General features: G+C 44.4%; 1 protein-coding gene across 1 annotated transcript in view; it reads left to right on the forward strand.

Moving 5' to 3' along the window:
- The window catches only part of HEMK1 (HemK methyltransferase family member 1), a 108,000-nt gene extending 96,083 nt beyond the window's left edge, over positions 1–11,917 (forward strand). Inside the window, exon 11 of the transcript XR_006291994.1 lies at positions 9,544–11,917. The gene's annotated coding sequence lies outside the window, so the exon portion shown is untranslated. The remainder of the gene's footprint in view (positions 1–9,543) is intronic.
- Positions 11,918–19,257: the final 7,340 nt, after the last annotated feature.

Below are 19,257 nucleotides of genomic sequence, written 5' to 3' on the forward strand. Positions count from 1 at the left end.
TAAACCCAGGGTTGTGAGTTCAATCCTTGAGGGGGCCATTTAGGGATGTGGGGCAAAAATTGGGGATTGGTCCTGCTTTGAGCTGGGGGTTGAACTAGATGACCTCCTGAGGTCCCTTCCAACCCTGATATTCTATGATTAACTAAATGCTGCTAATGGACCAACTAGTCAGTGTAGTAGCTAGGAACCAGCAAAAACAAAGAAGAAAGTATCTGCATGTGAACACTGCAGAACTAACAGACAAATACAACACAAAGAAACTTTAATAACAACACCTCTACCAGAGAGATCTTTAAAGAGACAAGCCGCAGATTCAGACAACATCATTACGTGATCGTCATGGACTATTTTTCCAGGTATATAGAAATAATGTGCTTGAAAAACATAACATGTCACAATGTTATCGAAAAACTGAAGTGCACTTCATTATTCCAGAACAACTAGTGATGGACAATGGGCCACAATTCATTGTAGCAGAATTTGTCATTCCAAATAAAATAAGATTTTGATCATATTACTAGCAGCCCACATTACCCACAAGCGAATGGAGAGGCTGAGAGAGCTCTACAGACAACCAAGAAAATCCTACAACAGGAAAATCCATTCCTTGCTCTTCTGAGTTACAGATCAACACCAATAGCAGCTACTGGGCACAACCCAGTACAACTTCTGATGGGAAGACAACTCAGAACTACTGTTCCAACTTTGGAAAAGAATCCAGCTCCAAAGTGGATCCAGACACGAAGAAAGTTGCCAAATTGGATAAAAAGGCTTAAAGAGCTTATGAACGCTTTTGCAACAGATTTCATTCAGTAAGAGAACTGCCAGGTCTAGAACCTAGTGACTGCTGGATGGATGGAGAAAAGGTGTTGACAACTCCAGCTGTCATAAAGAAAAAGAATTCAGTGCCCAGATCATATGCGATTGAGACTGATGATGGTGGAGAGTTCAACAGAATCCACTGACATCTACAATTTGTTCCTCAGAAAGAACAATGAACAGAGCAAACTCTACAGATGGTGGATGGAGAACAGAAGAAGAAGACTCAAGGATTCGGGACCAACTGCAGCCAGTCATTGCAACTAATGGACAGTCAGATGGCTAAGTGGTTGCATGTTCAGGTTGTGTAATTGGAAAACAAGTACAATTCAGAGACACTTAACAGACTGATACATCCTGAACTTCAAAGACAGTAAAAAGAAAAGGAGTACTTGTGGCACCTTAGAGACTAACCAATTTATTTGAGCATGAGCTTTCGTGAGCTACAGCAAATTGGATACTATTAATTTAGGCTTAAATAGAGACTGGGAGTGGCTAAGTCATTATGCAAGGTAGCCTATTTCCCCTTGTTTTTTCCTACCCATCCCCCCCCCAGCCTTCTGGTTAAACTTGGATTTATGCTGGAAGTGGCCCACCTTGATTGTCATGCACATTGTGGGGAGAGTGGTCATTTTGGATGAGCTATTGCCAGCAGGAGAGTGAGTTTGTGTGTGTGTGGGGGGGGGGGTTAAAAAACCTGGATTTGTGCTGGAAATGGCCCACCTTGATTTTCATGCACGTTGTAAGGAGAGTGGTCACTTTGGATAGGCTATTACCAGCAGGAGAGTGAGTTTGTGTGTGTATGGGGGTGGGGGGGTGAGAAAACCTGTATTTGTGCTGGAAATGGCCCACCTTGATTTTCATGCACGTTGTAAGGAGAGTGGTCACTTTGGATAGGCTATTACCAGCAGGAGAGTGAGTTTGTGTGTGTGGTTTTTGGAGGGGGGTGAGAGAACCTGGATTCCTGCAGGAAATGGCCCACCTTGATTATCATACACATTGTGAAGAGAGTGGTCACTTTGGATGGGCTATCACCAGTAAGAGAGTGAGTTTGTCTGTGGGGGGGCGGAGGGTGAGAAAACCTGGATTTGTGCTGGAAATGGCCCATCTTGATGATCACTTTAGATAAGCTATTACCAGCAGGAGAGTGGGGTGGGAGGAGGTATTGTTTCATGGTGTCTGTGTATATAATAATGTCTTCTGCAATTTCCACAGTATGCATCCGATGAAGTGAGCTGTAGCTCACGAAAGCTCATGCTCAAATAAATTGGTTAGTCTCTAAGGTGCCACAAGTACTCCTTTTCTTTTTGCGAATACAGACTAACACGGCTGTTACTCTGAAACCTGTCATTATTCAAAGACAGTGTGATAGTGTAAATATTGTCAGGTTTCAGAGTAGCAGCTGTGTTAGTCTGTATTCGCAAAAAGAAAAGGAGTACTTGTGGCACCTTAGAGACTAACAAATTTATTTGAGCATAAGCTTTCGCGAGCTACAGCTCACTTAATCGGATGCATTCAGTGGAAAATACAGTGGGGAGATTTATATACATAGAGAACATGAAACAATGGCTGTTACCATACACACCGTAGCCAGAGTGATCACTTAAGGTGAGCTATTACCAGCAGGAGAGCGGGGGGTGGGGAACAGTGTGGTTACAGTGTGTATGGTAACACCCATTGTTTCATGTTCTCTATGTATATAAATCTCCCTACTGTATTTTCCACTGAATGCATCCGATGAAGTGAGCTGTAACTCACGAAAGCTTATGCTCGTATAAATTTGTTAGTCTCTAAGGTGCCACAAGTCCTCCTTTTCTTTTAGTGTAAATATTGTAAATGGTAGGAAAGTAGAACTTAAATGGAGAGATGTAATGGAATGTGAAACTGTATTGTACTGTTCAGCCATTAGGTGGCAGTGTGTGTAAAATACCTCACTTAAACTAACCTCAGCCATACCTGGCAGAGCATTAAAGGATCTTATGATGAACATGCCTGGTGTGTATGTTCCTCAGAAGTAAAAGCTCTTTAGTCAGTCTGTGTCTGATACAGGAGCGTGACAGGGGAGGGGACTGGATTTCTCTTGGTTTCTTGAAGCAAGCCTTTAACTCTTGTTCTGACATGCACTTTGGGCTGTGCATGTTCCAAGCCTAATTCAGAGCTTTGCACACCACCATCCCCCACCTTACTTCTGCCTGGTTTTCATTTGGGTGGCGTCATCCAAGTGGTTGGTTTTTTTGTGTGTGTCATGCTTGCACAGAAGCCAGGTCCTGAGAAAAAGCAAAGAGCTGCTTTTTTTTCAAACTAGTTTCCTCTAAAAAATCTCCTCACCCTGCTGTGTGATTGGGCAGCTGGCAGAGGAGTGACTCGGCTTTTGTCTTGTCTGATTTCCTGGAAGATTCCAGCTATTGGCTGAAATGACTACGGGGAGAAGAGGGGAGGCACAGGCTGTTCTGCAGAAAGCTGATGGCAGAGTGGGGAGATATTTCTTAGAGCTCATTATGTTATATTGCCACAGTCTGACGGAGAAAGGGGAAAGAATGCTGCACACAGGCTGTGCCAGGTCACTCATCATCACACTGTTAGAGCCCCTTACAGCCTCCCCAAATAGGTACTAGCTCAGTGCTTCCAAGTCTCATTTAAGAAACTATATCAGAGCATCCTCACAAAGGAGACACTCCAGTCTGGCTCTTAAAGGCATCAGCTCTGGGCATCTTTCAACACTGTAGGTCACGTACCCATTACCCCTCTGCCTCCCATTTCATTTTCACCGTGTTTTCTCTGCTCCACATATTTTATTCTTCTCTTTTGAACCCTTTCCCCCAATGATGTGACTCAGACCATATTGCCATCAAGGAAGGGGAGAAATCCAGATGTTTTGGCAGCTGGATAGGGTACAGTTGGGGCTTTTGGCACCTGGGGACATAGTATGGGATTGGGAGATGAACACATGAGCTGGTTGTTTAAACCATCAGCAGTGAGATATTTACCACTGGCATTTACATTGTCATTTTTAAGTTTCAGTGTGAACACTGCAGTTTACAACAGTACTGCTTCAGGCTCTCTGCAGACTCAGACAAACAGCATTGCATCAGATTACACTTAGCTCATGGTTTTTGAGGTTTTCTTCTCAGCCGTAGGGGCTAGTAACACTTTTATTTTAATAAATGCTTAAATCTGGGTGCATAGTTTTGTGGGAAGGGGTGCATTGTGTGGCAAATTCTGTGGCTGCAGGATCGTGGTATACACAGGCCTTGAATAAAGTCAAGAGAGGATGACGACTAAGCTGTGAAAGGGAAACAGAATTTCTGAGTGGTAGTAAAGGCAATCTTGGTGGCGAAAAACAGCTCCCTGAGAAATTATTTTGAACTTTATTTTAAGTGTTCAGGCACTAGCACTGGTGCGGGTACTAAGCCGTGTGAAGTGCACCAGTGGCTCACGTGGTATGTAGAAAAAGGAGGTGATAGTGTTTTTTTAGAGCCGAAGAAATTACATGAGAAATGACTCTCTGTAGCTGGCTGGACCAAGCACTGTGCTGTCGTGCCCTGTGGCCATTCTGTGAAGGAGAAGAGAGCTCTACAGAAACATTCTGAAGAAAGTGAAATCAGCAAAAAAGGGAAAAGATACTTCTTTACAGTGCAGACACTATCTTTCTGTAGGTCCATCTGATGTCAAGCAAATGGCTGTCTTGCTATTCAACTTAATTTAAAATGTATGAGTCATTTTCCACTGATGGGTGCATATGTGTTAAGGCCAGAATTAAAGAGGGCTGGGGAAACAGAAGAAGGTGAAGATCCCAGGGCAGAGGTAAGCAAGATGGGACGAGAATGGAACATGGGGTAATTGAGGAGGGACTGTTCACATAGGGAGGGAATTGAGAGACAGGACTGGAAGGCTGCAAAGAATAAGAGGCAAGGAGATTCTGCTTTCCAGAGAAAGAGAAAACGGTACAGAGAGTGGTAAACAAAGAAAGAAAAAAGAAACAGTGAAAGGAGAGAATGAAAGTGGGAGAGGGACAGAAAAAACAGCCTTTGCCTAAAACATGGCAGCTCTGTGCAGTGCTGGGTTAGGGCTGAGTATTCCCACGCTCTCCCTATGGCCATGAGATCTTGGCTATCGCTTCTACAATTCATTGTGTGATCTTTAAAGCCCACTATAAACCTTAAACACCTGCTCTCCTATCACCATACTGCTGGGAATCTTACTCCCATAGGAATGGTATAAAATGTAAGTTTCTGGTTGGCCCAACCATGTGGTAGCAGATGGGCAGGGCTGTCACCACCATATAGATTTGAATTAAATATTGATCCCGGGCTGGGAGTGCTGCAGAAGCAGCACATGCAGTGCCAGCTGGTAGGAAGGGGGGATCTCGCCCAGTCCCTCAGAATGAAGTGCACAGGCTAAGAATGGAACCCCGTTAAGTTGTGTGAAGCTGGAAGGAGTGTTGCCACCACCAGGTTATAAGAAGGAATAAAGGCCAGAAATAGGGGATTATGGAGGACTGCAGCTGCCACAAAAGGTTAGTTGATTGGGTGAACTGGCATTGGCAATGGGCTGTACAGACCATATTAGGAGCTCTTTACAGAAAGGTCAGATTTCAATTTTGTTTGTGCAATTTGCTTCATATGAAAAAAATCTGTTTTGTATTTCTGAGCCTTTTATAGCTCGGACTCAGTACATAAGCCAAATCTGAGCGAAGAGTGAGAAAAATATCTGTTTTCTGCAATGGATGAATAATAATTTCTGGGCTGCCCCATCCATCCTTTTTCTCCTCAGTCGGCCAACCTGATGAAACCATTTTGCTGAGATGTGGTTCTTTTTGCTCTTACATGTTTAATTTGTATCTAGTTTGTAGTGTGTAACAGTCAGGAAAACCCTGGAAGGAGGCAGGCTCAAGGATGTGGTCTTAAAGAGGCAATGTCAGTCTGAATCTGTGGCGGAACCAAGCAAGGAGTACCTGCTGTGTAAGGGTGACCAATCATAGAGAGAACAGCATATGTAAGGAGAGCTGATCACTGCCAATTGCAGTACCCTGTAGAGTAAAGGAACTTCATAACACTGTAGACCAGCCCTCCTGATAATCTCCTCTTGCTGCCCCAGAAAAGGGTTGTTTATATCATTCTGTCTCAGTGCCAGATGATGAGGATGTGCTAAGCCCTCGCCTCCTGGAAACCCAGCACTAGCGCTGTCTTGCTCCATCATCTAGCAGAACATGTGAGAGAGGCTACAGACAGGGGATGCTCATTCCTTCTGACACTGCCTCTGGTGACATCAGCGTGACTTTTTACTGTTTCCTGTCCCCCTTCCCTTTACACTCTTCCATTTTGTGTCAAGAGAGGGGATTGGCTGCTAGGGAGTAGGTGACTCAGTCTCCAGAACTTTGTCTGCATCACATCCTGACAGTGACCTCAGTAGCCTGTGTTAGGTGGAAGTGCCGTTCTACCCAGAGATGACATGACTCAAGTTCTAGGACCAGCATGTGGCTACATGTTCTTCCTTTACAGGAAGTCACCTGATACTGGCCTCTGGAGGCAGCCCAAGGGTACAGGCTTTTCCATCTGTTGGTTTAAACTCACTTTGCATTGGTTCCCATAGGAAGAGTGGGGCTAGATGTGGAGCAATGCCAGGTTCCTAATCCTGCTTCTCACGGCCGACTACCCCAGTGGTCACTCCAAATGGGCAAAGGACTATAACTAAACTGGCAGAGGGAGTCTGGTGGAGGGGAGGAAAGAACCTTTCTTTTGGACTTAAAAGGCTTTAGGATAGTGGCATACACAAAATAATCTTGAAGCCTCTCGTTATTATTGCCATTGGATTTCTGTCTTTAAAAATGTATATTTATTTTCGAAAGCCTAAAATGCATTTACAACGGTTCAGCATTTGTCAGTATTTGACAGTGGATAATGGCATCTCCCAGAGCAAAGGGGAACTGGGGACCAGAATGTGACTGTCTGAGTTACTATCTGGTTCCTGGTCTACACTAAGGGTAATGAAACTAAGTACCGCTCCTTGCCCAACGCTTGTGTCAAAGCCACAATTTAGCCTTTTAGGTACATAATAATTCATACTGCTGACTACTTCCCTGTTGTCTATGACACCAGTGGCTGGATAGGCTCAGTGGCATGGCCTGAAAATATTCTCAGGCTATAGGTCTGAATAATTTCCTCTTCTTTTTTTCATTTCCCTGGCCCTGCAGAAACCAAATGGCTAGGACCCACATAGGAGAGCAGTTAGAGAGAGAATGAGAGATCTCCTCCCTATTCCCTTTCATAGCCCCCGTTCAATGTACTTGAGCAACAATAAATATTTTTCCTGGACACTGGCACACTCAGTTGGAGATCCTGAGGGTGAAAGTCCATAGTAATTTCTCTCTGCTACACAAACATCCTCTCTCAACCTTTTGTAAACCAAATAAACACACGGGATTTTGACCTTGGGGACAGGACAGGAAATGGAACCAAGTTGTCACCTTCCACCACCGTGCACACAATTGGAAAGAGAAATTGGTAATGGAGGCGCAAGGAAATCCATTTAGCTTATTACCATCTTTCCCAGTCTACTTTCCTCCTGGCTCCTCCCACATCTTTTGCTTTTATTTTTCAGTCAGTTAATTATTTTAAGAGCTCTTCCCTTCCAAGACTGCCTTTTTCTGGTAACCTCAAACCCATCAGCAGGTGTGTCAACTCTTTTGTATTAATATATATATTAATACAATATTAATACAATGGGATATACATGCAACTTCTATGAGTAGGGCTAAGAGGAGGCAGCTCCCATTTGAATGTATTGGAAAGCATTTATATATATGTATATATGTGTATATGTGTATATATGCTTTCCAATACATTCAAATGGGAGCTGCCTCCTCTTAGCCCTACTCATAGAAGTTGCATGTATATCCCATTACACATTTGGCTGAAAAGTGCATTTCTAGGGAATAAATGTCTACAACGTTAGCCAGTCATATCTGGGGACAAATTCTTCTCTTAGCTCTCACGTGCTCCCTCCCTCATTTTCATGAAGTTGTACCAGTGTAGTGGAGAAGAGAATTGGGCCCACAGTCCAGTTTATTTCCCAGCATTCCATTTGGTTGGTTTCTGATTCACACACATGCACTCTATGTCACAATCTCAGGGCAACTGCACCTGTTTTCCCCGTCCATGGTCCGAAAGGGCACCCCGTTTACTCCTCTGGCTCCCAGCTCTCACCTCTCTTGGGTGGAATGAATCCATGTCTCCCTCCCTCTTGATTTGGGATTTTAAGTCTGAACAGCTCCCTGCCTTATACTGTGATATCCCCAGCAAGCCAGACTGCCTAAAATGGCTAGCACCTGTGCTTTGCTTTCTCTCCAAGGGCTATGACTAGTGTATGACCTGTAGTTATATGTTACCACACTGCTCCTTCTAATATTCTTAAGATAAAAGCATTACAGAGAAAACATTAAAACAATAAAAGATCCTGCACACATTCTAGAAGGCTTACCAGAGGTCACTTCCAGCTCCAAGCTAGGGCTCTGGTAGGTTTTAGTCCTTCAGAATGCCCAGCTGGGTTTTCCCCATGGTTACAAATTCGTCTGTTTTAGATCCACAACCAGAACAAAGGCTGGGCAGATCAGCCATTATTTTATACTGCTCGGGCCTTTGATTTTGGCCTCTTGTAACAGGTAAATCAGAAGACAGTGACCCTCTCCTGATGGCATAGCTTCAAAAGGCTAGGTTTTTTCATCACCAGAATTGGGGAATTTGCATTAACCTCTCCCTGGGGATTCCCCAGGAAATCCACTTAACACGTATTGTCCCAGAAGTCCATACCTGTCTGACACATTTTCAGAAAAGTTTTTTGAACTCCTTTACACTTCCCAGGTCTCACATCTGTCACATCTCTCCCCAGGGAAGTTACATGCAATCCTGGCCCACCTTAATACATAAACTTCATACAGTAAGGTTTTCTGAGAATATTTCAGGAGATTGCCATATCTGTCACAATAGAGACACAAAATATGGGAAACTGGTTACTTTAAAAAGCCAGGAAGTTGTTCTATAAAACAGTTTATTTTCAATGTGTTAATCACGGGTTTCCTTTAAGACACATCACAGGCATTAGCCATGAAACCTGCCAGCAAGTGAAAGCTTATAAAGGATATCATCCCTTGGGGGAAATCCATCCCAGCACAGATCTTCCACACAGGCCCCAACACACAGTTTAAACCCTGCTGCATTGGGGTCCATTTCACCCTAAACTATTCATACCCAAGACAACACTTTGCATAATGTCCTTTGAACACTGAGAATAAAATCCAGTTTGAGAGACCGTCAACACTCAGATATTGCTGCCTCCTGTCCCTGAGTCATTCTTAAATTTGAGAGACGTGATTACTGAAAGCAAGCTCCAAGACATGCCAGCAGTGGGGAGCAGAGCCAGCTGGGGGAATTCCTTCCAGCATGGGAAGAGTGGGAATGGGGGGCAGCCTGCATGAGTGGATGGCCCAGACAGGCTGCAGCTGGGCTCACAGCTCAGGTTCATGCACTTTCTGATATTTAAAAATAAAATGAAAATAATCCTGCTGGGATTTGAATAAAAGGGGAGGGACAGGTTCTCGTATCCTTGGAACATGGGGTGGTGAAGGGGTAAGGGAAATGCGGCCTGTTTTCTGTGATTCTTCTCTCTCCACTTGCACCCTCCTACCCCGACTTCTAAAATGTTTTCTCGTTTTCTTCCCTCCTTTAGAATGAGTTCCCCAGCCCTGGGAGGTGACCAGAGGCCCAGCTGTTCTAGGAAAGCTCAAGCCGAGTCAGCAGCTGTGAATTCCAGTTCTAGGAATTGCAGTTGTGGGTCCTGGCGGAAACTTCCTGGAATTCTCTCTGCTATTCGAAGGAAAACAAAATAACTATTTCAGTGACCTTAAACTTCCAAAGACTTAGGAGCAAGAGTTTGGAGGCAGCAGAGATAGAAGGGATTAATATTTTTCTCCTGTAATTCAGTTGGTTGTTTGGCTTTTGCACTTTATTTAATGTCAGGGCAACTGGCATGAAAAAGCGAGCAAGAGAACTCTCTACACAGACAGAAGGAGATAGCTGTAGTGACCACAGGAATTTTTAAAAGGGAGGTACGGTAAAAAGGTCAGAGTTTTCAGGTATCAGCCACAACCTCTTTGTGAAAGGTCAGTGTCAGTGTCAGACCTGGGAGACACCCATAACCAACCTCACACAACCACATGGCCATGAATAAAAGGACCCAGAAAGCTACCAACAGAAAATGGTCCTGTTGTTTAAGCTGTAACTCAAGACAGCAGGTGCCACCTGGCACTATGTTACTTCTGTTAATTGTTCACCCATTCTCAACCCAGTCAGGGGTTTGTCACTTGCTCTCTCCAAACCGGAAATGATGGGGAGATTTCTCCAGTAAACCTGCAAAGCAGTTAAGGAAACAGACTCAGCATGGCACGTACAAAGTAACCCTGTTTTGCTCACTGTCAGCAGCCATATGCACATCTGCTCCTCAGTCTGGGGGAGGAGTGTTCTCACCATCCTAAGTTATTTTAATAGGCCATCTCCCTTCTGTGCAGCACCACTTAGGCACCATGGGGTGACTTAAAATCAGCAGCGGCATTACGGGAAAATTTTTTGACAAGTGGGCATTCAGCTCAAAAGCACTGTCATAGGTTACGTGCAGCCCTGTTACAAGTGTACACATTAGTACCTATTTTTCTTCTCTTACAAGTTTTAACTCCCAAGTGGTCGGGCAGCCCCTCTTAACAGATTCTGAAAGAGATACTCTAGCTCTGCCATAAGTTATTGAGCTTGAGGCAGGAATCACGGTGTGAAATTCTCTGGCCTATGTTATGCAAGAGGTCAAACTAGATGCTCAGAATAGTTCCTTCCAGCCTTAATGTCGAAGGATCTATTCATTTAACCTGGCTGTTTCCACTCAGCACTTGTTCCTTAGTTTAGATTTGCCCCCAGTCACCCTCTGAGGATCAGATGACAGATTTTGGAGACTTCACATCCAAACCACGACCTTAACCCCCTTCTTGCATTTCACTGTGTGTCTGTACATAATGGGATGGGTTTGCTATGAGATGGCAACTGACGCTAGACAAATTCAGGCTAGAAATAAGGTATACCTTTGTAACAGTGAAGATAATTAACCATTGGAACAACTTAACCAGGATTGTGGTGGATTCTCCATCACTGGCAATTTTTAAATTAAGATTGGATTTTTTAAAAAAAAGATCTGATCTAGTTTGAAATTATTTATTCTGTGGAAGTCCTATGGGCTTTGCTATACAGAAGGTCAGACTGGATGATCAGAGTGGTCCCTTCTGGCTTTGGGATTGCATTTCACTGCAGCTGAATGAGAACCAAGGCACCTTGTGGCATCCTAGGCAGCAGTTCTACTAGGTGAACCAAAGGGCACCCTCCCATTGGCCAAGTCAGCAGGAGCCATGCTGAGCTACTGTCAGGAGAAGCAGAAGTAGGTGTGTTTAAAATAATTTGCCTTTGCTGCTTGTTTCTTTCTTTTCAAGAAAAGAACAGGATGGAGATTAGGGGAGCCAGACAATTTCATACTGAGTTTAAAAGCAAACCAAGCCCAGGATTCTTTGTGTTTCAGTTCCTTTTGCTGGTGTAAGTAGCTACAGGTGTCACATTTTACAAATTTGCTCAGTAGTATGCAAAGTTATTAGCAGCTAATGCTCATGTTGGTGAAGAACCCATCAAGGCTTCAGATATTATTTACATGCAAGAAAGTCTCCAATAGTGATATTTTTAAAGGAAAACTTTTTGCCTTTATGGCAAACTAAAAACAGACAGAAGCTATGAAGTGGCAGTCAGTGTGATGAATTCATATATTCCAAGGCTGGAAGGAATCAGTGTGATCATCTAGTCTGACCTCCTGTATAACACAGGCCAGAGAACTCCCCCAAAATAATTCCTAGAGCAGATCTTTTAGGAAATCATTCAATCTTGATTTCCTAAAAGTTATCAGTGATGGAAAATCCACCACAACTCTTGATAAATTGTTCCAGTGCTAATTACCCTTGCTGTTAAAAATTTACACCTTATTTCCAGTCTGAATTTGGCTAGCTTCAACTTCCAGGCATTGAGTCATGTTATATCTTTCTCTGCTAGATTGAAGAGCCCATTATTAAATCCTTGTTCCCCATGTAGGTACTGTGACAAAGTTCCTCCTCTACCTTGGTGGGTCTTGCGCTTATTGGCGGATTTACTCGCCTCGGAGATTCACGGAAGCCCTCAATTTGGCCGTTTTCGTGAACCCACAGTCCAGGTCAATTCCTCCTGTGTCTGATCAGGAGTTGGGAGGTTTGGGGGAAACCTGGGCCCGCCCTCTTCTCTGGGTTCCAGCCCAGGGCCCTGTGGAATGCAGCTGTCTAGAGTGCCTCCTGGAACAGCTGTGCGACAGCTACAACTCCCTGGGCTACTTCCCCATGGCCTCCTCCCAACACCTTCTTTTTCTTACCATAGGACCTCCTTCCTCCTGGTGTCTGATAATGCTTGTACTCCTCAGTTCTCCAGCAGTATGCCTTCTCACTCTCAGCTCCTAGTGCCTCTTGCTCCCAGCTCCTCACATGCGCACCACAAACTGAAGTGAGCTCCTTTTTAAACCCAGGTGCCCTGATTAGCCTGCTTAATTGATTCTAGCAGCTTCTTGATTGGCTGCAGGTGTTCTAATCAGCCTGTCTGTCTGAATTGTTTCCAGAAAGTTCCTGATTGTTCTGGAACCTTCCCTGTTACCTTACCCGGGGAAAAGGGACCTACTTAACCTGGGGCTAATATATATGCCTTCTATCACTCTCCTGTAGCCATCTGGCCAGACCCTGTTACAGTATGTATAGCCTGTAATCAAGTCACCCCTTAACCTTCTTTTTGTTAACCCAAATTGAGCTCTTAGAGTGTGTCACTATAAGGCATATTTTCTAATCCTTTAATCATTCTCATGGCTCTTCTCTGAAACCTCTCCAGTTTACCAGTGTCCTTGAACTGTGTCCAGTTCTGCTGCCCACTCAAGATTCCCCTGTTTATATATACACGGATTTCATTAGCCCTTTTGGCTGCAGCATCGCATTGGGAGCTTGTGTTCAGCTGATGATCCACCACAACTACCAATCTTTTTCAGAGTCACTGCTTCCCAGGATAGAGTTCCCTATCTTGCAAGTATAACCTACATTCTTTGTTTCTAGATGTACACATGTACATTTAGCCATATTAAAATGCATATTGTTTGCTTGTGCCAAGTTTACCAAGAAATTGAGATAGCTCTGAATCAGTGAACTTCCTATTTACTATTTCCCCAAGTTTTGTGTCGTCTGCAACCTTTATCAGTGTTGATTTTATGTTTTCTTCCAGGTCATTAATAAAAATGTTAAATAGCCTTGGGCCAAGAACTGATCCCTGTGGGACCCCATTAGAAACACACTCATTCTATGCTGATTCCACATTTACAATTATATTTTGAGATCCATCAGTTAGCCAGCTTTTAATCCATATAATGTCTGCCGTGTTTATTTTATCTTACTAGGTTCTTAATCAAAATGGCATGTGGTACCAAGTCTAACACCTTACAGAAATCTAAGTATATTATGTCAACACTATAACCTTTCTCAGACAAATTTGTAATCGCATCAAAAAAAGATATCAAATTAGTTTGACAGGATCTATTTTCCATAAACCCATGTTGATTGGCATTAATTATATTACCTTCCTTTAATTCTTTTTGAATTGAGTGTGCTAAATCCTGGGCATGGCATTCGTGAAATTGTTCTACATGGTTGGCTCTTAACTGAAAGGATGGTGGTTTGGCCCCCTCAGGGATGAAGGCCAGGATGGGTATCTGAACCTGGCATATGGCTCGCACTCAGGTGAGGGAAAACTGGGATTGTTCTTATGTTTACCATATATCACCACATGCATGAGTCCCTCATAGAAGGATACAGTATGAAGGATATATGTAGCCTGCTTTGGGAGGTGATGATGTGCAGAGCACTTAGCAAGACTCGGCTCTTTCTGCAGGTAACATCTCCAAAGTAAGTGGCTTAATCTCAGAGAAAGCAGAGGAGAGCTTGCATCCTTTCCTACAAGGAACAGATGTTCTAATGACAAGGATTCACCCCTTACACTGTTATAAAAGCCCCTTGGGCAGTAAAGGGAGCATTCCTCTTTCACTGGCATTGCATTGAATAGGGGATGGGCACTGTAACATTCCGTAGGGAACCTGGGTTGGGCTACATAACTCAGAGGAACCCCTTGAGCTGACTAAAGGATTCCATGGACCCTCTCAGTCCCTGGAGCAGCCTGGAATTTGGGGTGCACGGGGATCAAATGTGGAGTGACACTGCCTTGCCCCGCTTCCTGCTATGCTCTGAGTTCTGCTCCGAGCATAGCAGGGGACGCAACACAGAATCTCACTCAATGTGTGTAATGGCACTTGCACACTGGTGACAGGACCCTTTGACAATGTGAACATGGTGGTGGCACAGAGAGGAATTTTGGCAGCTAGAAAGAAGTGAATATTGGTGGCAGCACAACCCTGAAAAGCCCTCTGTCTTTGTTGTGACCTATGCCAGGAGCAAGGAACATGAGCTTCCCCATCCGTTTTGCCATATGAAGCTTCCATCTCCTCTTAAATTAGCACAAAATAAGGAAGTGGCTCATCCCCTGCATGCACATTTTAAATTCTTTTGCAATGTTCTTGCTTGGTAGTTATTGGAAATTATAAAAGATGCTGGCTGTTGCACCACCCAGGGAATAAACTGGTGGGTTACCCTTGGTTGCCAGTGAAGTCCCTTAGTTACACCCACTTCTTTATGGGGCCGATGTGACAGATGTTGCAATCCCATGCAATGTCTTTAGGGACCAACTATATTGCTGTTATGAATGGTTTAAAGTGGTTTAAATGGATTCAAAACTGGCTGATGGGTCTCAATGTGTAATTGTAAATGGGGAATCATCATCATTGTGGGTACGTTGCCAGTGTGGTCCCTCAGGGATCAGTTCTTGGGGATATTCTATGGTCTGTGTGATACGGGAGATCACAATGGTCCCTTCTGTCCTTGGAATCTATGAATATGTGATTGCATTCTGTTCCATGGAGGGTGGGTTACCATAGCGCCTACAGGAACTAAAAACAGTGGGGAGTGTTAAGGTGAGTCACTGAGACTAAACAGTGCTAGAGAGGCCACCCCCTGAACTAGTTGGCGGGGTCATTCAAACTATGGAGGAGTTACATTAAGGATGAATTTGGCCCATATTTTGTGAAGCCTTTTGAGATCCTCCGCTGAAAGGCTCTATAGAAGGGCAGAACATTATAAGTACATGGGAATTTGGCAAGCTACCTCCCCCTACTAAAATGAACTATGTGGTGTGTATCGTAGCTATGACCATATGCCCTATCTACTGCATTTTATATTTCTAGGTATCTCCAGCAGGCATCTGCTATTTTGTTTTGAGTCCAGATGCATCATGCTACACAGGGGAGAGATACACACTTTGCTCTCTCAGGGAGATTTTCCTTTGTTGGTTTTCCCTTAGTGTCAAATAAGAAGTCATTGAAACTGAAAGTATACGGCGGCTTTTTGTGTCTGGCAAAATATTAGGAGTGCGATTCTGTGCTGTGCCTCTAAGCCCAGGGAAAATGGGGGCTGAGATGTGCTCACCACTGCCAAATGAGGTGTATGTGCAACAGAAACCACTCTCCCAGTGTGAACTCAAGAAGTTATTCCCACCCCAAAAGTCCACAATGAAGCCTACAAGTAAAACTCCACCACCGTTTTCCCAGGTCTTCAACTGAGACCCAACAGACAAGCTGTAAAGTGCAGGCCAAGAATATGTCCCTATTCCCTTTCCGAAAGAGAGAGCACAGTTATTCATCAGAACAACGCCTGCAGTACCCTCATGCCCAGGCATCTCCCTGTATTGTGTTTGTTTCTCATGCATCACCTAATTCATTCATAAACAAGAGGTTTTTAATAAAACATACTTAATTAGCTTCCTTTCAAAAATCTCCACTCCCTGCCATCTGATGGGCTGCTGGCAGAGGAATGACTCGGCCTGCTGCATGTCTGGGTTCCTGGAAGAAGCCGAGTGCCAGTGAAAATGACTCCAGGGAGGAATGGGCGGGAGCAGAAGGAGCTGACAGAGAGGAGATAGGTCTTGAAGCTCATTTTGTTTCCTTTCTCTAGTCTGACAGAGAAAGGGAGGGAAGGGGAGAGCTGCACACAACTTCTGCCAGGTCACTCATCATCTGAGTCCTGGAGCTCCCAGCCTCCTGCTTGCCAAAGGCAACAGCTAACCACTCCGTGTTTCAGTAAAGACGTATCAGGGGTATTCTTGGGGGGGATCCAAGAGCTACTTCAGCCTAGCTCTGACCATCTTAAACCCTGTAGGTCAGACACTCCTTACCCCACTCCACATTCTCTCTTTCTTACCTACACCATAGATTTTGTTCCTGTCTTTGGGATATTTCTCTTCACGTGTTTATTTTTAGTTCGTTAACAGACAGACTTTGAGTTGCAACTTTCAGCACCTACTGTCCTTATACTTTTGAGGTGTTCTGATCACGGGGTTGGGTCTGGCCCATTATGGAAAGAGGATTTTGTTTCCACCTTCACCAGCACCCAGACTTTGACGAATGCTGGGATATGGAGGGTAAGGGGTGGTTCAGGCTCATATCAAGTTTCTTGCCTCTAAAATCTAAATGTCTCTTAACTGGTTGGTGGAGACAAATTCCACCTGTCATTTCAGAGAATGGAGAAATAGCCCTTCATCTGAGGGCTGGGCAGGTACATGAAATGTAACATTAAATAACAAAGCAATATACACTCTGGTTTTGGAATTACAGGCAGATGGAATTGGGGAGCTGAAACCTGATCTCTAGCCCACATGCTGTCTCTTTATCTTCTGCCAAGCGCATCTTGCATCTTTATCTTCCCTCGTCCCTGTGGGAAGGATGGAAGCCGTTCTCTTCTCCTGCTTCCAAAGCAAACGCCTATAATTTTTGAGTCATGACTCAGAATGCTGTGTGGCTAATGAGGAAGTGATCAAACAGCTGGCACCTACAATTTGGGCTCCCTTACTTAGACTCACTTTAGGAATCCAGTTGGAGTCTAAATACAGCAGGTCATATTCATCTCTGGTGAACCTCCCATTGACATCAGTGAAGTTATATCAGGGATTAATTTGGCTCACTGACTGTACAGTATTTTAAAACCAAAACTGGGGCCCTCTCTGGCTCTGAGGCTATGGTGCATGAAGCTTTTTTCCTGGAGAGCACCACTAGACTGGTAGTGACTGAAAGCTATCACTGTCCGAGCAAAGACTGTTTCAGAAATTACTTGGTGAGCTCATTCCTGTTCCTAGCAATCTGGTGTCAGTGTCATCGCTGTTAGTCTCTGGTCAAGGACTAAATGGGATAAAAGATGAAATTATCTTCTTGACTCCAGAGGTGTTCCCTCCAGATTTAGCATAAGCAGCATGCCGATACTTATGTTATACTTCATTTGTGGATAAAGAGCTTCAGGGCTGGCAAGCCAAAACTTTTTCTCAACACCAAATTGCAAATATTAATTCTCCACTTAGCCACTGAGAAATCTGAAAAAGGTACACACTTCTTTCTCCCATAGATTACACGAGCAACCCAGCAACGCATGAGTTCACCCTGCTGGCTCTCCAGTTCCCACAGTCATTGTTGATTGTGGTGCATACTCAGAGGACTTACTTGCCTCTCACTCACCTTGTTTCATATCCGTGAAGCTCCACCATCTTCTGTGGAGCCCCTTCTGACTTACACTGGTGTACATGAGAGGGGATTGAGGTTCAAGGTATTCAATAGGGGATTAAAATAGGCAACATAAAACAGCAGGAGGAAAACACTCTAGTGTAACTGACTACCTTCCAGTGATGCCAGTTAGCAGTTAAAGTCAAGTTGGAATAGGCGTTCTCTGTCACATATAAAAAGGGTGTAGCTAGGACCAAAGGGTGTAGCTAGGATCAGTTTTCCACGAAAAGCTCATTAGCCAGCATAGGTATTAACCCTGTTCAGGAATTCTGTTGCTGTAAACAGGGAGTGCTGCTCCAGCCACGTCGTGTAATAATGTATTACCAACCAGCAATTATGTTTTATTGTATTCGGCTCCTGGCTGCCAAAAGATTGGGGATTGCAGGGCTGAGTTTAAGACTCAATCAAGAAAAAGGTTCATGAAGTAATCATAGCAACTCATGATCTGATTCCCTAGCGGAGGGGAGGCACTGCCTGATTTTCCTCCCCATTCTAGGGGAAAGAACCAGAGGGAAACCCTGTGCTTAAGGAAGCCATTGTGGCAGCTTTACTGCCTGAATATTCTAAAGCCACCACTGGAGAGAGTGACTTTTTCTCCATGTGATATGCAGCAGATTCCTTCAGCAAGAAGGGAGGACAACGTTTAGCAAAGTCCCCTTTGCTCTCTCTTTCCTCTTCTGTCCCTTTGCTCCCTTGTTGCTCTTCAGTGGGCTTGGACCAGGTGTAACCAAGGATAGAAAGGGGGTCCAGAGGGTCTACAATGAATAGTCCCCACTAGGACCTGAGCCAGTGGCCCTACTGTTGGTTTGGTAGAGGGCTACAGAGGTATTCACCTCGATGTAGAATGCTTTGTGCCTGATTCTAGATCCTGTTGCCCTGTCCTTTGCCCATTTGATGCCAATGGAGTTCCATTGCCATAAAACAAATGGAACAAGGTGGAAAATTGGGCCCTCTGTTTTACTCTGCTAGACAGAATCCTTCCTTAAGAATTAGATTATTTTTAGGTTGCACTGGGCCAGACCTTGAGCTGATGTACATTGATGTAGCTTCAGTGACTTCACAGGAGCCATACTGGTTTGTGCCAGCTAGAGATCTGGACCAGTGTGTCCAGAAAGTTTCCCAGTTGTCTCAGTTCTTACCTTGTTCCCAGCCCAAATTTCTGGGTGGGATGCTGTACTGAGCTTCTTAGGGTACGTCTACACAGCAAAAAACAAAAAACAAACAAACCTGCAGCAGGGAATCTCAGAGTCTGGGTCAACTGACTTGGGTTCACGGGACTTGAGCTGCAGGGATAAAAATAGCAGTGTAGATGTTCAGGCTTGGCCTGGGGCCCAAGCTCTGAAACCCAGTGTTGGGGGTGGGTCTCAGAAACCATGCTCCAGCCCGAGTGGAATCTCTACACTGCTCTATTTAGACTCATAGCTCGAGCCCCACGAGCCTGAGTCAGCTGACCCAGGCTGCTGCAGGGTTTGTTTTTTATTTGCTGCATAAACGTACCCTTAAACTCAGAACAGCACAGAACTCATAGCCCAGGGGTAAGGGAATAGGGAACCTTCAAGCCACCCTTGACTTCTCCCAGGCCTGAGCTGCTGCAGGGGCTGGAGATGCCCCCATATATTTTAGCCATCCCCAGGCCCCCTCCATCCATTT

The sequence above is a fragment of the Chelonia mydas genome, chromosome 7, assembly GCF_015237465.2.
Source record: "Chelonia mydas isolate rCheMyd1 chromosome 7, rCheMyd1.pri.v2, whole genome shotgun sequence".
NCBI lineage: Eukaryota > Metazoa > Chordata > Testudines > Cheloniidae > Chelonia > Chelonia mydas.